Here is a 21,805-nt window from a genome sequence, read left to right as displayed (position 1 = left end):
TGTATACATATACATACACATGATTTGTCTGTATACACACACACACATACACACACTGAAATATTACTCAGCCATAAAAAGGAATAAAATAATGACATCTGCAGCAGCATGGATGGACCTAGAGAGTATCATACTAAGTAGGGTCAGAAAAAGACAGATATCATGTGCTCTCACTTATATGCTTGTCTGCCCGCTCTCCTGCTCTTACCTTTGCCTAGAAAACATAATGCTTCATGTAAGGGCAGTTCCTTCATCCTGGATGCTAGAATGAGAAGACATGACTAGCAGAGATGCAGCCAACTCTCACTAATTTCAGCTTACCATAAATAGCAGCAGCTGTCATGTCAACCTGAATAAGAAATAAATCATTGTTACAAGCTACTGATATTAGCAAGTCATTTATTACCACAGTATTACATTGAATATATTGAAAGTTGATATTTAAGGTGGAATTTAACACTGACACTTTATTGCCACTGCCAGGGAATCCTTCTTATAAGCAAAACCAATCTGTAATACACCCCAAATGCTTCCAAATCATGTTTAGATACTACTTACACAAATATCCTCCTGATGGCACAGAGTATACTTCTGAGAGCAGGAAACTACAAAAAGTAAATATTAATAGAAGATGGAGATTCTAGAAGCATACTACGTATATTTTAATTTTTGCTCAAAGCCAACACTATAAAAACTCAAACTTGCATGTATCAAAAACTTTGAACAGGAAAGAACCTACATAATATTATCCAGCCCCTTAGTTTCATAAGCAGTGTATCCACGGCTCAAGGATGTTAAATGGTTTGTGGAAGAAGCAAGCTAAAAAGCTGCATTAGACTCAGGTCGCCTAACTTACAGTGTAGTTTACCGTCTTCTACATAATAGTAACAATAATGATAATAGCTAACACTTATTCCACATTTACGATGTACAACATTGTTTTAAGTGTTTTATACAAATATTCATTCAATTCTATTTCAGTTAATCCACTTAATCCTCACCAATGAAAAGACAACAATGAGGTAAATATTAATAGCTAGTGTTAACAAATACTGATCTTGTTACATAACTTACCCATGATCACACAGCATTAAATGATCATTACAGTTCCACAGCCTCATACTTTATCACTGGGCCAGTCTGCCTCACTTTTACTGCTCCATGACATGCTAAGACATCTGAACTATAACCACAACACTCTTTACTTTCTGAGGGCCATCACATGATTTTTTTTTCTTATAAAGATCACAATGTTGTTTTAAATGGAATTATATTATTTTGAGAGATGCATCACTTTCCAAATTACTACCTACTCCAATCAAAACCATCTACTCAGAAGACAGCTTTTTATGGAGGGAAGGGTATTTTGTTTGGTTTGTTTTGTTGCTTTGACTTAAAATGTTCTCTTCAAGAATACTGGAAATTAAAGACAAGTAACTTACTAAAAATCTATAATGTAATTATAATACCTGTAAGGAAAGAGACAAATTTATTGAAAGAGAGCTACCACCTTCAAGCCCAGCTCATCAAAGAAATGTATACAATCAATCATCAATCAATCATCAAAATGTATAAAAATCAATCAATCATCAAAGAAATGTATAAAAGTGCCCAATAGATCAAAGTGTTTCTTTTCACATTTTCTTGGTTAAGTTGACCACAATTTTTTTTTTATTTAACATCCAGAATGAAAAAACAAACAAACAAACACAACCGTGAGGATCAATATACAGTAACTTTTGATGTTAACTAGATATGAGTTGAGAATATTTTGTCACTGGAGAACACTCATGAAATTAGCCCAGGGCTTAAGTTTTCTTTTAATTTCAGAAGAAGCTTCCTAACAGCAGAGGGAAAAACTGTTTTCTAATTCCTTTGGCTTCTTGACTGCTTCCTTTCTCCAATTCACTTTGCATGTTGATGCCATGGTTTTGTGGAATAACAGAATTCTGTGGAATAACAGAATTCCATAATAACTTAGAAGGTAATACTTACACTTAGTTGCTGATGGAACTGTTCTCCATGTTACCTATATTCCTGAAGGCCTTCCTTGTCCTCCCACCTTTGAGACCAACCTACTGAGGAAAACTGATGGAACTGGCCATACTCTGAACAGTAATGTAGTTACCTGCAGGAAAGGTATCCCTGTGTCTCTCATCTATTCAAAGTGCTCTCAAGTAGAGTAAAACCTTGGGGTCATCAAAATGAAGGTATATCCCTAGACCAGAACTGAATCCACTATTCTCTTTTGTCTTTAGGAACCCTGAAGCACAGAGATCTTGGGGCAGTTGCTCCAGGACATCCAGAACGTATGACTATTAGAAAAATTAGAACCTAATGCACTTTCTTATCAAGACAGCAAATCCTCTCACTAATCATTCTTTTCACTTTGGTTTAACTTGTTTTAGCATTTCCTTTGCTTCCTCACCCACCAAACATTCCAATTCCCCATACGACCTACATGTACATATGGCAAAACTTCATGATAATTTGGTATTCAATGAAGTGAAGAATGAATAAAACGAGTTTTACTGAGTTTGCCAGAACTGCTTTTTGTTTTAGATAAAAACCTTTTTATATAGGAGCTATTTCTATCTTTGACATTTGTCACCTGATAATGAATAGAAGTTAGTTGAATGTATACTTATATTAGTACTAGAATTCACCCATTGAGCATTCTTTAATACAAAGAAGAATAGAATTAGAAATTATACTAAAGAAAGAAAATTCCATAAATAATAGAACTTATCCTGATGATTAATTTGGAGCCCTAGGTTTAGAAAACTGATTTTAATGTCTCTGCCTTAGAAATTGGTCTAGAAGAATATAGTTTCCTTTATTTCTTTATAAGCTAGCATCTTTCTCAATCTTATTATATATATAATATATATATGAAAGTGCATTTTATTTTTCATTCAATTGTTACTTTAGCAGTGTCTGCAATTAAGAGCCAGCTCACTAAATGAACTGTAATTATTGCAAATTGTGGTAAGCACCAGTAATTAAAATGTTGCAGTAATGCTAGCCAGCTTTGCGAGATGCCCTTTGAGAGTAGCATAAAATGATATTATGTCTTTAACTGGTGTTTGTATTACAGATGAGAAAACCTGGAAATGCAGGCCTTCAGAATCTTTTGGCTGAGTCTTTAGAGCATAATGTAAAGTGGGGATTAGCAGTTATCCAGTGAATTCAAACTGGGAAGATAGTCAATTTGGTTAATTTGACAGTGAAAGTGGCTTTTTCTTTAAAATGTGCAATCTTTAGGGCATAAACATACATGGCTTCCCCACGAGGGGAAAATGAACAATGAACTCTAATCTCTTCTTTGTGTTTGTGGGATGCTAATAGTGAGCCTTCTGGGTACAAAAGCAAGACGGAACTCCTTCCACACCCACCCATCTTTTGAGGCTCCTCACCCAGCTGCTACCCCAGTGAACTCCCCAGCTGTGCAGTCATTTGGCAGTGGGCACTGTTATGCATAACTTAAGCTGTGTGTGTGTGACTCCAATACAACTGGAGAATACAGATTGTCCATATAAAAACCCTCTAAACTTACTGCAAGTGGGAAACAATGGAATCAATGGCTTTTTGGTCAGGAGAGGGACTTAAACTTCAGTTTTAGCACTGACTAAAACCATCCATCCATCAACATATTTACTTGCTTTTTCCCAGCCTTGCTCAAGGTAATCCAGAAAGTATCTATTATGCAAACACTGTGACTTAGAAAAATATGTGGTGACATGGGTGTAAAGAACTATATAACTTTGTAAAAACAGCGCTAAAAAATAGGTACCATGTTCCATAAGACTGAACTACGACTCTCCATAAAGTCTTCAGACTACAGAGGCTTGGAGGAGGCCAAAGTGTTGTCATCTATAAAATGAAGGACTGATGTTTTCATAATCCTGAAAGTCATCTGGTCTCCAAAACATTCCAACTGCAAGATGCAATGAACAGGCCTTCTCTTCCTGGCTATAATACGTTACTGGGTATTGGAATAATTCTCTCACCATAAACAATTGTGAATTTAGGGGGAAAAAATTAAAAATCAACCGCTCTCAGACTCTGTACAACAGACAATACAGAGGTTTTGATCCTTGAGGAAAGGTAAACAGACAAATTCACCTCATCATTCTACTTGGAGGCATTTCAAACTGCAGCACAGAGAACATGGTTCTCTCCTGGCAGAGGGGAGAGAAAGCAGATTCCAGGCTGCTGAGGTAGCCAGAATTTGGAAGAGAGCGCTTCAGAACACAGCGGGCAGGCAGCACTGACAAGGAGCCCCAGGCATCTGCATGAAGATCCCTCCCATATTTGGCCAAATAATAAGCTGTGCATACAGACTAAAACGCTATGAGGTCTGGAAAACTATAGTTACTGAGGGGACTATGAGATGAATGGAGAACGCAGAGTGTACTCAGTACTGGAATACACAGGAGTTCCACCCAGCCACAGTGGAGACATGTCTCTGAAAGACCCAGTCATTCAGTTAAAATCACAAAAGCCATGCCTAAAGAGTAGGACAGGTCTAGCCCTCAAATCAGAGCTACTCTAGAACCATTTAACAAAGCCTGAAGCTGAGTCTCAAGCTGAGCTACCAGAAAATTAACAGCCCACTAGAACAAATCTCAACATGTTTTAACGACAGCATAATCTAAACTTTAAGTAATATAGTATTCCCAGGTGGCTCAGTGGTAAGGAGTCAGCCTGCCAATGCAAAAGATGCAGTTTCAGTCCCTGAGATGGGAAGGATCCCTGGAGGAGGAAATGGCAACCCACTCCAGTATTCCTGCAAGGAAAATCCCATGAACAGAGGAGCCTGGGGTCACAGAGTTGGACACGACTAAGCACATATGCACGCATGCAAGCAATGTCATATTCACAATGTCCCACATTCAATCAAAATTTATTGGATATACAAAGAAGACTTTTAAAATAAGACTAAAACCAGGAAAATTAGAGTGAACAGAAACAAACCCAGATGTGATACAGATGTTAGAATTAGCACACAGTGACTTTAAAACAGTTATTATAAATATATCTGTGAATTTAAATACAAAGGTAATGTGTGAAAAGATGGAAACCTATTCCTCAGCAGAGAAATATAAACTATGAAAAGAAAAACAAATGGAAATTTTAAAACTGAAAAATAATATAAGAAACATCCCACACAAGTGCAGCTTGACTGGACACTTACATTAAGATCTGTTAATAAAAAGTAAATTGAAGCACATAGAGAAAATCATTGACTTGTGACACAGTATCAAGCAGACTTACATTCGTATGTAGGACAGGAAATAGGAAATAGCAAAAGAAATCAACAGAGAAAAAAATCTGAGCAGTAGCTACCTCTTTGTGGGAGGAACTGAATTGAGAAGGACATGCAGGAACTTTGAGAAGATGGACACATTCCTTATTTTTATGTGTGTGGGTCACAGAGTTGTATTTGGTAAATCTCATTTAACTATAATAGTTTATACTTTTCATTATTTGTAACTTATACTTCAATTTAAAAGGGAAAAATCCAATGGACATTGGCCAATTCGTATCATAATCTCATCTGAACACCAAAATACTGACAATTACCTTATCATCCATAGAATTTTATGTTTAGTTCTCAGAGTGAGTTGTGACACATTGTTAGTTTCATCTTCTCTACTTTTTTATAGTCTCTTTCAGTGATCTTTTTCTCTACCTAATTTCAGTCCATATGAATGCATGCTAAGTCGTTTCAGTCATATCTGACTCTTTGTGACCCCATGGAGTGTAGCCCACCAGGCTCCTCTGTCCATGGGATTCTCCAAGCAAGAATACTGGAGTCTGGGTTGCCAGGCCCTTCTCCAGGGGATCTTCCTAGTCCAGGGATCAAACCCACATCTCTTACATCACCTGCACTGGCAGGCGGGTTCTTTACCACTAGCACCACCTAGGAACTCTGTGGCCCTCTTATATTCCACCTTTATACATTCTTTCAGAACCTAGGATAGTATTGGATGTCATATATGGATGTGAGAGTGGACTATAAAGAAAGCTGAGCACCGAAGAACTGATGCTTTTGAACTGTGGAGTTGGAGAAGACTCTTGAGAGTCCCTTGGACAGCAAGGAGATCCAACCAGTCCATCCTAAAGGAAGTCAGTCCTGAATATTCATTGGAAGGATTGATGTTGAAGCTGAAATTCCAATTCTTTGGCCACCTGATGTGAAGAGTTGACTCATTTGAAAAGACGCAGATGCTGGGAAAGATTGAAGGCAGCAGGAGAAGGGGACGACAGAGGATGAGGTGGTTGGATGGCATCACCAACTCAATGGACATGAGTCTGAGTAAGCTCCAGGAGTTGGTGATGGACAGGGAGGCCTGACGTGCTGCAGTCCAGGGGGTTGCAAAGAGTCGGACACAACTAAGCGACTGAACTGAACTGAGGATATGATTATGATTACGTACAATGCAAATATTCAGTGCTTGATAGATGGATGTATGTGTGGATAGATAACTAAATAATGAGTATCCTCCTATTTATATTCATTCAATTTATGTGTCAGGCATTCCTTCAGGTGCTCAAGATACAGTTGTGAACAAAGCAGAAAAGAAAATATGTTTTCCAGTGTTCTCATTTTGTTTACAGTAAAATTTTTGTTCAACTACCAAGTTCAGGCTCACATCATTTCTCAAATAGGAGCATACTGACCTCAAATTTGTACCTTCTAAGTCATTGCCAGAGGAAAATTATTAAGATCTATATCTGATTTGTTATTTTATATAAAATATTTTTGATATTTAATGTCCTTAAGTTTGTGCTTAGCGCTCAGTCATGTCCAACTCTTTGTGACCCCGTGGACTGTAGCCCACCAGGCTCCTCTGTCCATGGGGATTCTCCAGGCAAAAATACTGGAGTGGGTTGCCATGTCCTCCCCCAGGGGATCTTCCCATCCCCAGGATTGAACCCAGGTCTCCCACATTGCAGGTGAATTCTTTACTGTCTGAGCCACCAGTGACGCCCAGGAATACTGGAGTGAGTAGCCTCTCCCTTCTCTAGGGAATCTTCCCAACCAGGAATTGAACCCAGGTCTCCTGCATCGCAGGTGGATTCTTAACCAACAGAAATACCTGTACACTAGCTGGCATGGTTGAATGCCCACATCTCTGACCTTAATAACCTATCCTCTTGTCATGTAAATGTTTTCTTTTCACTTCTCTCACTGTGTCTTTGCATAAGGGATTCCTTCAGTCTCTAAGATCCTTCCTCTTTTCAATCTCCACCCACAATGTCTCCTTGTAGAATTCTCTTTATTCTTTCTTCTGTGCTCCTTAAAAAACTCTTGACATATTTTTGTCCTGTTACACAGAGGTAAAGTTTTCTTCTCGGTACTCCCCCAGTTACTTATGTATTAATTTGTGTCTGTAAGCTGAGTCTTGGTACAGATTATGCACCCATAGACATTAGAAGAATCAGAGGTGTGATACCAAATAAGGTGGTCTGAAAGATCCTATTCAGGAGGGAGATGAGGGAAGAGTAAGATGTACGAAAGCAGAATTGGAACTCGATGTTCAGAAGTAAAGATTGCCAGGGATATGAGTCAGCTACAAAATCCAGAGCTACCTACCAAGCAACACACTGGATCTCATCCACACCCAGATCCTACAGGCATGTACCCTTTAGGGGCTAGGGAAAAAAAGGGCTGTAAACCACTAGCTGGATGACCCAAATTTATACAAAGAGAGTCAATGACCAAGAACACTGGAAATGGGGAAAACTTCTGCCCTCAAATTCAAAAAATGTATGACAAATTTTGAATTCTATTTAATTCTCAGTAGACTAGACTAATAGTGTTGTCGCTTAATTTGCTACGTGACACAGGCTGCTGATGGGGGCTAGTTTGAGTGTAAACATGGACACTTTCTCAAAAAGAAAAAAAAATAAAGTTTGTTACATTTTTTGTTAAAAATCCCATTTCTCCTTTTAGGCAGTGGGGCCCTGAAAGGCCACACTAAATTCTGCATGGCCCATCAGAGGCACTGAAAATTCTATTTTAATAAGTTAACAGTTTTCAGTGAGTCGTAGTCACACAAAGCATTCTTTAGTCCTTAAATATGTACTCTTTGTTTGAGATTGTAATGGGTTTTGTTGCCATGAGAACATTTTGCCAATTAAAAATCTGTGAAGAAAATAATCTAAGGATGTTACATCCAAATAGCAAATAGATTAGCTCAAAATCAATTAGTAAGCTTATATTGCATAGATAAATGATATTTTAAAAATTTTGTGTGTCTGATTTTTAAATATTTAATATATTTTTATTGAATAGTTGATGTACAATATTATCCAGGTTATAGGTGTACTGCATAGTGATTCAGTATTTTTGAAGGTTATGTTCCATTAATAGTTACTACAAAATATTGGCTATATTTGCTGCACTGTAGAATATATCCTTGTAGTTTATTTTATACGTGTTAGTGTGTACCTCTTAACACCCTATTCCTCTCTTATTCCTTCCCACTTTTCTCCCCTTACTGTCAACCACTAGGTTATTCTATACATCTGTGAGTGCTTCTTTTTTTGCTATAGTCACTGGTTTATTATTTTTTAGATTCCACATATAAGTGCAATCATACAGTATTTATCTTTCTCTCTGACATTTCACTTAGCATTTCTTATTTCCTCTTTCTCAGCTTATTATTTCAATCTGGTGGAGTGTCTTCTGACACTTTCTTGAGAATGGTGCACAGGCAGAAGAGCACAAGACGCAGAGCAGAAAGACCCCGAACTCACCTCCTCTCACAGGCACCCCAAAATCACACGACTGTTGGTAGAACAATGAACGATAAAAAGAACAGGCTCGATCAGAAAAGATCTTCCACATTACAGACATAGAAGGAACTCCAATGAATGGGAAGATGTGGCAGAGTTGTGATGTAGTCTAGTCCCATACCCCTGGGTGGGCAACCCACAAACTGGAGAATAATTACATTGCAGAGGTTCTCCCAAAGGACTGAGTTCTGAGCCCCACGATGGGCTCGCCAGCATCAGAAAAACAAGCCCCCCATCGTTTGGCTCTGAAGGCCAGCAGGACTTCCTTTCAGGAGTCCCAGAAGCCTGTGGGAAACAGAGACTCTACTCCTGAAGGAGGCACACACAATCTCACACACCCTAGGACCCAGGGCAGGAGGAATTTGATAGCAGCCTGGGTCAGACCTGACTGCAGGTCCCGAGAGCCTCACAGAGAGGCAGGCGGCAACTGCAGTTCACCCTGGGGACATAGACACTGACGGCAGGCATTTTTAGAAGCTCCTTCTACCGCATGGACATCGGAGCCGGTGGGCACTGTTGTAGGATCCTCCTTTTAGCTTACTAGCCCCAGGACCCAGCCCTGACTTGGTCCAGCAGCCTTTAGGCACCAGTGCTGAGACACCTTAGGCCAAGAAACTAACTGGCCAGCCCCATCCATTGACAGGCTGCCTTAAGGCCCCCTGAGCCCACAGCTACCTCTAAACACTGCCTTGCCCACTCCATCCACAAGTGGGCACGCAGCAGTTCAAGAATGCCCTGGGTCCTAGCTCTGCCCTCCAGGGAGCAGCCAACCAAGGCAGGAAAACCACACCCCTGCAGCCTGTAGACTTAGCTTGCCCACTGGCCGGTCAGACCATGCCCTGAACCAGAAGGGCCCCGGCCCTGCTGAGCAGCAGGCTGATACAAGCTCCAAGAATGCCCAATCCTGCACTCAACTGTTATACTCAACTCAGGAGCTCCCTGCCCCAACCCAAGCATCACCAATGATCCAACATCAGCTCGGGGACCATGGGTTCTATAATTAGACTCCAGGACCCAGTTCTGCCCATCCTGATGCTAAATTCTGGATCTAGCCTCACCCACTGGGTAGGCAGTAGCCCCTGGAGTCCTCTAGACCCTGCCTCCGCCTACCAGTGAGCCAGCACTAGCCCTGGATTCTGCAGTCAGCTGCCTCATGACCTGGTCCCTCCAACTGTTGCCCAGAAGCCTCTGCACAAGGCAGGGCTTGGCTTCTTAATTCTTTATTTTTCATCCCATGAATGGATTATTCTAACATTATTTATAATTATTAACCAAGTATATGAGCTTTTCTCTTAAAATGGACTTCCTAGATACTTCAAAGCATTTTGCCCCTATTGCTCTGTGCAACACCGATTCAAGGAGATATTAATAGATGTACCATGTGAGGACATAAATTTTAGAAGCACAGAAATTCTGATCTCTCTCTAAAAGATACACAGTGCATATCAAAATATTAAGACTCCAAGAAGTCCTATGTGGGGAGAAGGTGATTTTTAACACATAGATCTCCAAACAGTTCGTCATAAAATACTTCCTTTGTAACAAGTTAATAACCTTTGAGCAGGGGCTCTAGTGGAAAACAGTTTAAGAGATTTCTTCAAAAAAATAGTAATTGTTTTCTTTAGGAAGACATGGAACCAAATGCAGGAAAATTATGATAGACCTTGGAGTCAGAGGTCATAGGTTCAAACCAGTTGTATCTGGGAAAGTTCTTTAACCTCTCTGAAGATTAGAGAGACTATTTCATAGGCATAAGGTTTTTTGTTTTTTGTTTTTTTCCCTTACTTTTTAATCCCCTCTCACATTCCAAGGATGGACCAAGTACTAGACTATGGCCCAGCTGGGGTTGACCATCCCTTAACAAGTGGCATGCCTCATAGGTAGCACCTGTGTTTCTGGGGAGCCAGGTGGGGTACAGTGATACCAAGACTAGGCAGAAGATCAGTGGGGAAGTGGTTATTCCACCCACACATTCTCACATGCTGCAAAACGCAGCTGGTGATTATTCTCTCAAGAGAAGGCTACTACCGTGCATACAAATGAAAGTCAGTTCTCGTGGCTTGTCTGGCACGTGTGCCTTGCTTACTGACCGCCCCCCACACCCCCCCCAAGGAAGCAAGGGAAGGACAATGTCTTCTTCTTTTCTGTGAAACAATCATAAAGTTCCCCAGAAGAGTTGAGGTCAATTATTTTCAAGCCTAATACCTGGAGATTTCTTTGGGCTATAAGTACAGTATCCTCTAGAAGACTTTTTTTCTGTATTATCCAATGCTAGTTACAAGTCAAAATGTTAAATGACTATGAAAACTTCTGAATTTCATAAATTCATGAACAGATACATTTTCCCACAAATTTTAAACAGATGAGGTTTTAACCGAACAAGCCCTTTCTACCACTTTCCTCTTTGGCTCTGTTATAAGAAATGACTACTGTGGACAGACATTTTGGTGAAAATGTGCCCTGCTTAGAATGGAGCTTAGCCTAAGAATAACAACACGCTATGCCCCTCATCCCCTTCCACTCCATCCACCACTCCATCCACTACCTGTGACCAAGTAACAGCCTAAGCACATACCAGGTGAGTCACTTCATCTTTAGAAAAAAATCCACTTGGTCAGTTTTCCTCATAAATCCCAAAGGAGCTTCATAAAAATTACAGCAAATTGAGGAAAATAGGTTAAAACCTGCAAAAGATTGAAAATTAAATGCTCAAAACAAAACCACATTTTTCTCTCGGCAATCTAGAGTTAATGACATGGGGTCTGGAACGTACGTATTTCTAGGGAGTAGTTCTATAGTCAAAACCCAGGTCAGACAAATTGTGGGCCGGCAGGGTGCCACCAGATGGCATGAATAAGCACACAGAAAGTTCTGGAAATAAAAAGGCGACCCAGTGACATTACTCATCCTTTTCTTTTTCTTCTTTCTCATTCCTTTGCTCTTCCTTCCTTCTTTCCTTCCCTCCCTCCCTCCCTCCCTGGCCTCTGCCCCCTCTCTATGAAGAGAGAATATGAAGCAGTTCCAGATGGTAAGCAAGTGGCCAGACTCAAACAAGTTGCTAAGCTTGCTGGCCGGAGAGAACCTGCTTGGTGGTGACACATAAGTACAGAATCCCCCCAGTCCTGCTTCCTGGTGAAGCTGGAGAGACAAACCAACAATAGAGAAACGAGTACTGTAATTTATCTTGGAGGCCATTTAGGTTGTTTATCCCAAACTACATTTTGATTTCAGTTACAGTTTAATTATGAGTATTTGTTCTCTAACAGAGACTAAACAAAGGGTAACTATTTTCTTTTATCTTTTTCTTTGTTATGAAAATTTCAGTTTCATGTTTGCCTCTCCCCTCTCCTTAAATAGAGTCTCATGCTATGTAAACGCGTTTCAGCTCAATTTCTTCCCATTCGGGATGAAGTCTCTAAAACAAACAATAAAAAAAGAGCAGAAGTTTTTACATCTGAGAAACGTGTGACTTAATAAGGCCTGTGTATTTCTTTAAGCTTTCATTGCATATATTTGACAGGTCTCTTCAGTTTTAAAGAAAATACCGTCAAGTCTCTCTGGGTATCAAACTCACAACAGAAATGTTCAGAGTGAAGGAAACACAGTGAGTCTAGATGCTCGTCTCCAGCGATAACTGGCAAGCCGTTTTTGTTCCTTATTGTGAAATAGGAAGTGATAAAGATACAGACAGAACGTGGCTGACACTCAGTCTCTCTGTGTACTGCATATAGCTTTTTTCTCAGACCATCAATGATGGATTTGCCTGGTCTCAGAGCCCATCCTCTAGTTACAAAATTAGTTCAATGTCTGGTTTGGCAACTATTCCAATGTTACTTTCAATACACAATTTTTATCAAATATGTTGCTAAGGAGAGTTTTCTTCCATCTAGAATATCCTGCACTGTTCCAGATTGGATTGAAGCTGAAATCAAAATCCACATTGAGTAACTAATAATTTAAAAAATTAAAATATATAAACCATTGTAACAATGTTTTAAAAACTATTATAGAGGATGCATAATTTTAATATTTAACTAATTCATTTTTACTAAATATCATAAGAGTAATATATTTTAATTGTTTTCATCTATTACTTGCATTATTGATCAGGTTTTCTTTTTTTTTCAAACATTCTTTACTTGGAGGTCCATTCTTTGTTTTTTGACCATTCTCCTAAATGACCTTATTTCCACTCCAGCATGTGTTTTCGATTCTCTTGCTTTTTATTTTGTCATGAAAGGTTTTCATATTACAGTTCAGATCAACTATGGCTGCCACATGGTTTCAACAAACACTATAAAACATAGTTGATAAAAATTTACTGAACACATAAGAAATCAACACAGTTTTATTTCATCAATTATCATCTGCATTTCACTCTAAATATAACGGTAAATGTAGATTCTATTAAGTTGGTTTTATTTTTCAAAAATTTATATTTGAACAGAGAAGGGTATTTTTTTTAAATACACACATGCTGTATATTCAGTTCTTATTGAGCCAAATTCAGATTCCACTGTCCAGAGTTCACATATTCCACTTGACCCCACAATTTAATAGGTAAGGTTGAGGGATCTGGATTTGCAAAATTCCAGATTTAAACCTCAATTTAGCTATTTACTACCTCTTAGGTGTTCAAGCCACTTAAAAGTCTGAGGCTCACTTTTCCAATCCTAAAATAGAGATATTTACCTCATAGGGGAATCATGAGGATTATAAAATATAAATTTATAAACATATATATATAAATTAGAAATACTCAGAAAACATAGGGAACATGATAACTGTGGTTATTATTAATTTGATAGGGTTTCCCTGGTGGCTCAAACAGTAAAGAATCTGCCTGCAATGTGGGAGACCCAGATTCTATCCCTGGGTTGGGAAGATCCCCTGGAGAAGGGACTGGCAATTCACTCCACTATTCTTGCCTAGAGAATTCCATGGACAGAGCTACATACAGTACAATAAAAAATTTTATTGTATTTTTTAATTCAATAAATTTGAATATTTTAAATAGCATGTTACTTCAATGAATTTGTAACTTAGCAAAAAATGTTATTCTATCAAGAAAATGAATATCTTACTTAGGCATTGACTTCTTGAAAACCATATTTAAAGGAAAGTTTTTTTGTTCCATGAGGACAGCTACAAGATTTTAATATTATCATTAAACCAAGAAACATTCTCACAGTTTCTCAACTTGAAACATTTAAAGTGCCATAGGGAAAACTCTGAAAGGAAGTTAATTTACAGATATTTGTGGGCTCCTGTATCTACACTGGGGACCTCACCGATACTGACTACATATTTTTTTAAAAAAACTGATTTCTTCTATAAGGCCATGTAACTTTTAATTAGAAATATGGTTATATTTTTCCTGAATAAATTTCAGGATAAATAACAGTCTACTTTGAGATTATAGGAAAGGTGAACAGTAAATCATTTTTCTCAAAGCTTATTTTAAACATATTAATCTGCATTTATTTGGTATATGTGCCACTCATATGGTCATGAGCTCACACACATTTAGAATTCTGCAATTTATCTTACTGCAAGGTACCCACAGGGGCACCTTCACTGATACCAGCACGCCTCCCACTCTAACAGTCAGTAAGTGAGTTAATTTTGTTGTTGTTGTTCAGTTGCCAAATCATGTCTGACTCTTTGTGACCCTGTGGACTGTAGCCTGCCAGGCTCCTCTGTCCTCTGCTATCTCCTGGAGTTTGCTCAAACTCACGTCCATTGAGTCAGTGATGCTATCTAACCATCTCATCCTTTGCCACCCTCTTCTCCTCCTGTTCTCAATCTTTCCCAGCATCTGGATCTTTTCTAATGAGTCACCTCTTTGCATCAGGTGGCCAGAGTCTTAGAGCTTCAACTTTAGCATCAATGCTTCCAGTGAATATTCAGGGTTGATTTCCTTTAGATTGACTGGTTTGATCTTGCTATCCAAAGGACTCTCAAGAGTCTTCTCCAATACCACAGTTTGAAGGCATCAATTCTTTGGCGCTCAGCCCTCTTTATGGACAAACTCTCACATCCATATAGGATTACTGGAAAAACCAAAGCTTTAACTATACAGACCTTTGCTGGCAAAGTGATGTCTCTGCTTCTTAATACACTATGTTTGTCATAGCTTTCCTTCCAAGGAGCAAGTATCCTTAAATTTCATGGTTGCAGTCACCATCCACAGCGATTCTGGAGCTCAAGAAAATAAAATGTCACTGCTCCCACTTTTTCCCTACTTGTCATGAAGTGATGGGACCAGATGCCACGATCTTAGTTTTTTGAATTTTGAGTTTCAAGCCAGCTTTTCCACTCTCCTCTTTCACCCTCTTTAGTTCCTCTTTGCTTTCTACCATTAGAATGGTATCATCTGCTTATCTGAGGTTGTTGATATTTCTCCCAGCCATCTTGATTCCAGCTTGTGAGTCATCCATCCCAGTGTTTCACATGATGTACTCTGCATAGATGTTAAATAAGCAGGGTGACAATATACAGCCTTGACTCACTCCTTTCGCAATTTGGAACCAGTCCATTGTTCCATGTCTGTATCTAACTGTTGCTTCTTTACTCACCTACAGGTTTCTCAGGAGGCAGGTAAGGTGGTCAGATGGGTCTGTTTAAGAATTTTCCACAGTTTGCTGTGATCCATACAGTCAAAGGCTTTAGCACAGTCAATGAAGCAAAAGTAGATTTTCTTTTGGCACTCCCTTGCTTTCTCCATGAACCAAAAAATGTTGGCAATTTGATCTCTGGCTCCTCTATCTCTTTGAAACCCAGCTTGTACATCTTGGAAGCTCTTGGTTCACATACTGCTAAAATCTAGCTTGAAGGATTTTGAGCATTACCTTGATAGCATGTGAAATGAGTGCAGTTGTACAGTAGTTTGAATATTCTTTGGCACTGGCCTTCTTTGGGATTGGAATGAAAACTTTTTCCAATCCTGTGGCCACTGCTGAGTTTTCCAAATTTGCTGACATATTGAGTTAATACAGAAGTGAGTTAATACAGAAGGTCAAAAGTCAGAGCAATCATTGGAAAGAGAATCTCAAAATGTAAGTGTAATACAATTAACTCAGACTATATTTATTTGCTGGAAATACATTTTCTAAAAAGAGAGTTCGTTAACTGGACTATCTGGTTCAAAAGTGAGTATCTGGTGACTCTAATCACAACAAACATCTACCAACTGCTAACCAGGAACTAGGCAAGGCACTGGAGAGCCAACAATGAGTAGAATACAGGTTCGTGTCCCTAAGGATACCACTGTCTCTTGAGACAGGTTATAACAAATATTTGGAACCTGTTGTTACTATAGAGAGTGTACATGGTCCATGGAGACACAGTTGGAGAGTCTGTATCCCAGCTTTCCTAAGCCAGTCTGTGGGAAAATTCTTATAGGATGCGGTACAGTCAGGAGGGACATATGGACAATGAAGGGACAAGGCCACAGCTTGATAATAGAAGAATCATGGTTGCTTCAGTTATGAGCTGCTCTTTAGTTTCTTTGAGAAACAGGGATGAATATCTAAGCAACACTGACTTAAACATGGTGGCTAACTACTACAGCCTACTTGGCTGGGCTTGGTTAAAATGAAAAGGAAAATCCCAGGTGGAAACCAGCTTACCCTTTGTTTTCCAAATGGTTTGCTGCTGCTCTACCCCTGGTTTGGAAACAGATTTTTTTGAAGCATGGTGTCTGATTAGTATCTCTTGGTTTATCCTTTGCTTCAGACTAAGAGTTACTGTGATGAGTCCGTATGTTTCTGCTGCTTCTTACTCTTTGTCTTGGTTTATTTAGATAGAAACTCTCTATTTTATAAATGTAATGAATACAAGACTTTTTTTTTCATAAATAAAACTATTACTGAAGGACTCTGTGTAATTTAAAATCTATCTTAATGGGGAAGCATCTGAAACATATTTCTACCCTCCCGAAGAATGATAATGGTTGTAATTTGGCTACATGCAGAACTCATTTTATGCTGCCAAACCCTTGCAGCCTCCTCAAATTGTCAACAGGAAGTGAGAGTTCCTTGATCACAAAACCTTTGGAGTTAGTATTTTGAGAATAGAGTGAATGGGATTTTCTAATGTCTCTTCTCAGAGTTTGGCAACTGGGGTGGTGACCAGAGAATTCTTGATGCTGAGCCCTCAGGTCTGGATCATGTTTCCTGTTCATCATTATCCTGTAGCCTGATATCAGTCATTTTTCAAGTCCCAATACAAAGAACATCTGTTTGAAACTTTATTTTTTTTTTTTTTTAGCATTGAAGGAAATTTCTTACTGACTGTAGGAGTGGACTTTATTGATAATGTTAATTTTTGTCATTCTTTGGATCATGCTAATTTATTTTTAATATTTTCTTCATGTACGCAGAGAGTTGCTTTTGATTCAAAACAATAACTGAATTCAAAACAATAAAATAGTATTGACAATACATCTCAGCAATCAGCCTACTGTAACTGAACAACTAGGTAGATACATAGGGCTTCCCAGGTGGCACTAGTGGTAGAGAACCTGCCTGCCGATGCAGGAGATGCAAGAGACGCAGGTTCGATCCCTAGGTCAGGAAGATCCCCTGGAGAATCCCCTGGCAACCCACTCCAGTATTCTTGCCTGGAGAATTCCATGGACAGAGGAGCCTGGCAAGCTACAGTCAGTCCATAGAATCACAAAGAGTTAGACATGACTGAGTGACTGAACACACACAAGTAGGTACATAAAACTGTATCAGTCTGAATCCTCTGGAAGAAGATGTGAAGACAAGATAAGAAGTGCAAGTTATTTATGGGGGGACAGGACTGCAAAAGATAAAGGGGAGAGTAAGTAGGTAGGCAGGGAAGTACTTCCATCCTGTAATGGAGGTATGGCACCTGCGAAAGAAGAGGGGAAGAAAGGGGCTTGTGTTAAAAGAGCCCCAGATGGCTGTGCAGCTCTTCCAAAGTCTTAGCTAGGTCAAAGGGTAGCCCCAGAGCAAAAATCAATTGTGAGTAGGGGGCTGCATTGGGCAAGCAAGGCTGAAGTCTAGTTTCCCTACAGTGTTCTGTTAGTGAATGATAAAAGTTCAGCTAGAGCATGACCTCGGGAAGAATGCTGAGGCAGCTAGACACTTTTAGGTAATTCCTCACAGCAGGGTGTCTTTGAAGGGAGATCTTGAGCAGTGCACATCCGTGGCTACCACACTGGTCTTTCATAACAGTTTGCTATCATGGAATTCTTACCAGGAAAAAAGAGATGGGGAGAGTTAAAAAACCATTACACTACAACTAATTACAGTGGTACAGTGATAGTTTTTTAATAGTAATTTTGACAAAATGATTACTTAAAGTTAACTAAAGGAAATGAATTTCAAACTCCCCTAAAAGAAAGTCCTACTGAAAGAATGAATTAATATTGATTTTTTTTTTACTTTAAATTTTTATTTTATATCAGAGTATAGTTGATTAACAATGTTATATTAGCTTCATGGATACAGCAAAGTGATTCAGTTATATACATAGACAAGTATCTACTCTTTTTCAAATTCTTTTCCCATTTAGGTTATTACAGAATATTGAACAGAGTTCCTTATGTGATATAGTATGCCCTTTTGAGTTATCCATTTTAAATAGAGGTATGTTTTTTACCTTAAAATATCTTAGAGTCTTTTAATTTTTATAACACTAAAATGAAGTTAGCAAAGATATCTAAAAGGATATTTTGTTTGAAAGAAATAAATTTAGGATTTTTTCACTAAAAATCCTTTTACTAAACCCTTTTTTTACTAAAAATTTTAGTACTTCTTCATTGTACTAGAAAGGAGAATAATCTTGCCCTTTGAGACAACATGGATAGACCTTGATGGCATGATGCTCAAGTGTAGTACTCAGAGAAAGACCAATACTGTATGATCTCACTTATCTATGGAATATAAAAACAAACTCAAAGATATAGAAAACACATTAATGACTGCCAAGAAGCAGGGGATGAGGAATGGGCAAAATGGGTGAGGACGGTTAAAAGGACAAACTTCCAAGTGAAGAATAAATAATTCCCAGGAATGTACTGCACAGCATGGTGACTGCAGTTACTTATAAGTTATACGTGAAAGTTGTACAGAGAGTAGATTTTAAAAGTTCTTATCACAAGAAAAGACTGTAGCTGTGGGGTGATGGATGTTAACAAGACTTATTTTGCTGATCATTTTACAAAATCTAAAAATATCAATCATCATGTTGTACATCTGAAGCTAATATAATGTACTGTATCAATTATATCTTAACAAATTATTGACCAGAGATGTATTAATATGTCTTTTGTTATTCAAACATTATTGACCAGAGATGTTTCAGTATTCACTTACATAGCAAATTGCCTGATGCAAAGAGCTGACTTTCTAGAAAAGACTCTGATGCTTGGAAAGACTGAAGGCCAAAGGAGGAAGGGGCAACACAAGATGAGATGGTTAGAGAGCATCACCGACTCAAGGGACATGAACTGCAAGCTCCGGGAGAAAGTGAAAGACAGGGGAAACGCATTCTACAGTCCATGAGGTCACAAAGAGTCAGATATGATTTAGCTGAACAACAACAATCAGTGGTCACAGGCATTAGCTTTTGCAAAAAATCCCCCAAAGAAAGAATATGAGTATCATAGTCATGAAAAATGTTTGAACAATATTTAATATCTTGTGTTAGTAGTATGAGAATTATATAAAGGGAAATTAGACATGGAGTTTTACATAAACTATCCTACTTGGAGTCTTCAACTGTACCAAGTGGTACCAGAACATCTCAACAGACGGGGAAAATAAAGAACACATGATCCATCATATACAGTATACAAAGTATGTCATAAAACATGTTTTAGAAGAAAAGTTAATGATGGGAGAATATATCCAAGACTACTATTAAGAGCAGTAAAATATTGAAAACCAATTTGAAAAAATCATTCCTTGCCCATGCATACACCAATATTTTGACAATGTTTACCCCAAGGTATTAGAATTATATTTCTGTTTGCTTGGGTTATGTATTTGCAAGTCTTCTACAAGAAAACATGTATTATTATTGTCATTTTGAGCAACTATATCTATAAATTTTTAGAGTTAAGTGTAATTACTAGCAGACAGAGTCACACACGCACACACACAATCATCAATGCTTGCAACACAACATCTGCAAGTCAATAAGAGAAAGATGTGATACACACCTTCTGTGCAACATCTAATTGCATTATATAGTCAAAATTAACAAGTTGAAATATATGTCTGTGTATCTGGTTTTGGTTTGATGAAGCTTCCGTCTAAAACTGTAAAGATTCTCAAAAACTTTGCAATTACGATCCAGAACAAAAATATCCAGCTCCACTCAATTCCAACAAATGGCTTTGGCTTTCATGTGGGGTCATATTATCTCTTCCATCAACTTTTCTTAAATCTCCATTACACTTGCTTTGTTTGTACTTATTTTTCACTTGAACCTTGGACCATTTATCCAATATATATAAAGAAATAAGGTGGAAAATCTAGTAAAAGGACATATAAGGATCTATCATTACAATAGAAATTGCAGAAATCTTTTTAACTGATAGTGGGTAGAAGATTACACATATGTACAGGATATATTGTTCCAGAGAAGATATTATTATAAAGGACAAAAAGTAAAATATTATGCTTTTATGATTGAATGTAACTGTCAGTAGAGAAGGACAAGTGATCTATGAAACAAAAAAATGGTTGAGAGCTGGGGTATATATTTAACGTCTCTTTTAGATACTCTTGAAAGTGAAAGTGAAAGTCACTCAGTCATGTCGGACACTTTGAGACTGTATAGTCCATGGAATTCTCCAGGCCAGAATACTGGAGTGGGTAGCCTTTCCCTTCTCCAGGGGATCTTCCCAACCCAGGGATCAAACCCCGGTCTCCTGCATTGCAGGTGGATTATCTTAGCTTAATATTATTTCAGGGAACAAGTTGGAGTTAGTTTAAGAATATATAAGGGTCAAGTCTGGTGACTGTAACACTGATCACACTTTGGAGGCAACTAAAATTTGTAGATGCTTTGGAATATGAGAATCAAATGGAGTGGCTGGTGTGGAGTAAGGGACTTGTGCATGTGTTGAGATCATCAAGGAATTGGAGTACATAGGTCAACAGAGTCTCAACGTAGGTGAAAGTGATTTATTCTGGAAAATAAAGCTTAACAGAATTTATGTTACCAATAAGGAAAGGAATATACCTACTAGAAAATGCATTCACAGACCACCAGCTTGTACCCCTGCCAGTTACCACTGATTTAGGAACAGATGGCATTATGGGTAGAGTCTTCTCTTCAGCACAGAGAATCTTCTATTTAAGAGGTAATATTTTCCCCAAATTTGAGGAGACATAAACTCTTTGAGAGCCAAAAGTAAAAGAAAGTGTAGAAATGTAATAGTATTTATAAGGTCCATTTGCCTCATCTCTTCCTATAACACAGATATTTGTAATTAATGCAAATGCACCCAAGGCAGTACATAAAAGAGCAATTAAATTGAAATATTCTGTATGGATAACCACCTCAAAGTAGGTCATTAAAGTGATATTTCCTTAAAGTGGGCTAGCCTAAACCAAAACAGTCATATAGAAATATGTGTTTCATAAAAATAAAAAAATGCAAATTTCATGAAATGTGAAGTATCTTGAATTCTCTATGCCAATACAACCTTTCACACTGAAAATAACTGCTGTAATCATATCAATTTTGAAGCTAAATTAAGAACAAATATCAGGAATAGTAAGTGCTTCAGTCTGTCCGCTGAAGTTTTCATTTCGTAGAAAGACAAAAATGTTACATTTGGGATTAGAAAATCTTGACATGTGTCTTATCTAAGGAATGGTTTCCATACAATTTTTAGATCAATCAATGGGCCAGACTGTAATTCCTCTCCATGCTACCTGAGGCCATTACCCCTTCATCCACAGGAGAAACTCTGAACTTTAGAGGCTCATATCATAGAGTTATATTCCCT

This window comes from Cervus elaphus, chromosome 9 (assembly GCF_910594005.1).
Source record: "Cervus elaphus chromosome 9, mCerEla1.1, whole genome shotgun sequence".
NCBI lineage: Eukaryota > Metazoa > Chordata > Mammalia > Artiodactyla > Cervidae > Cervus > Cervus elaphus.
This window is presented reverse-complemented; position numbering follows the sequence as displayed.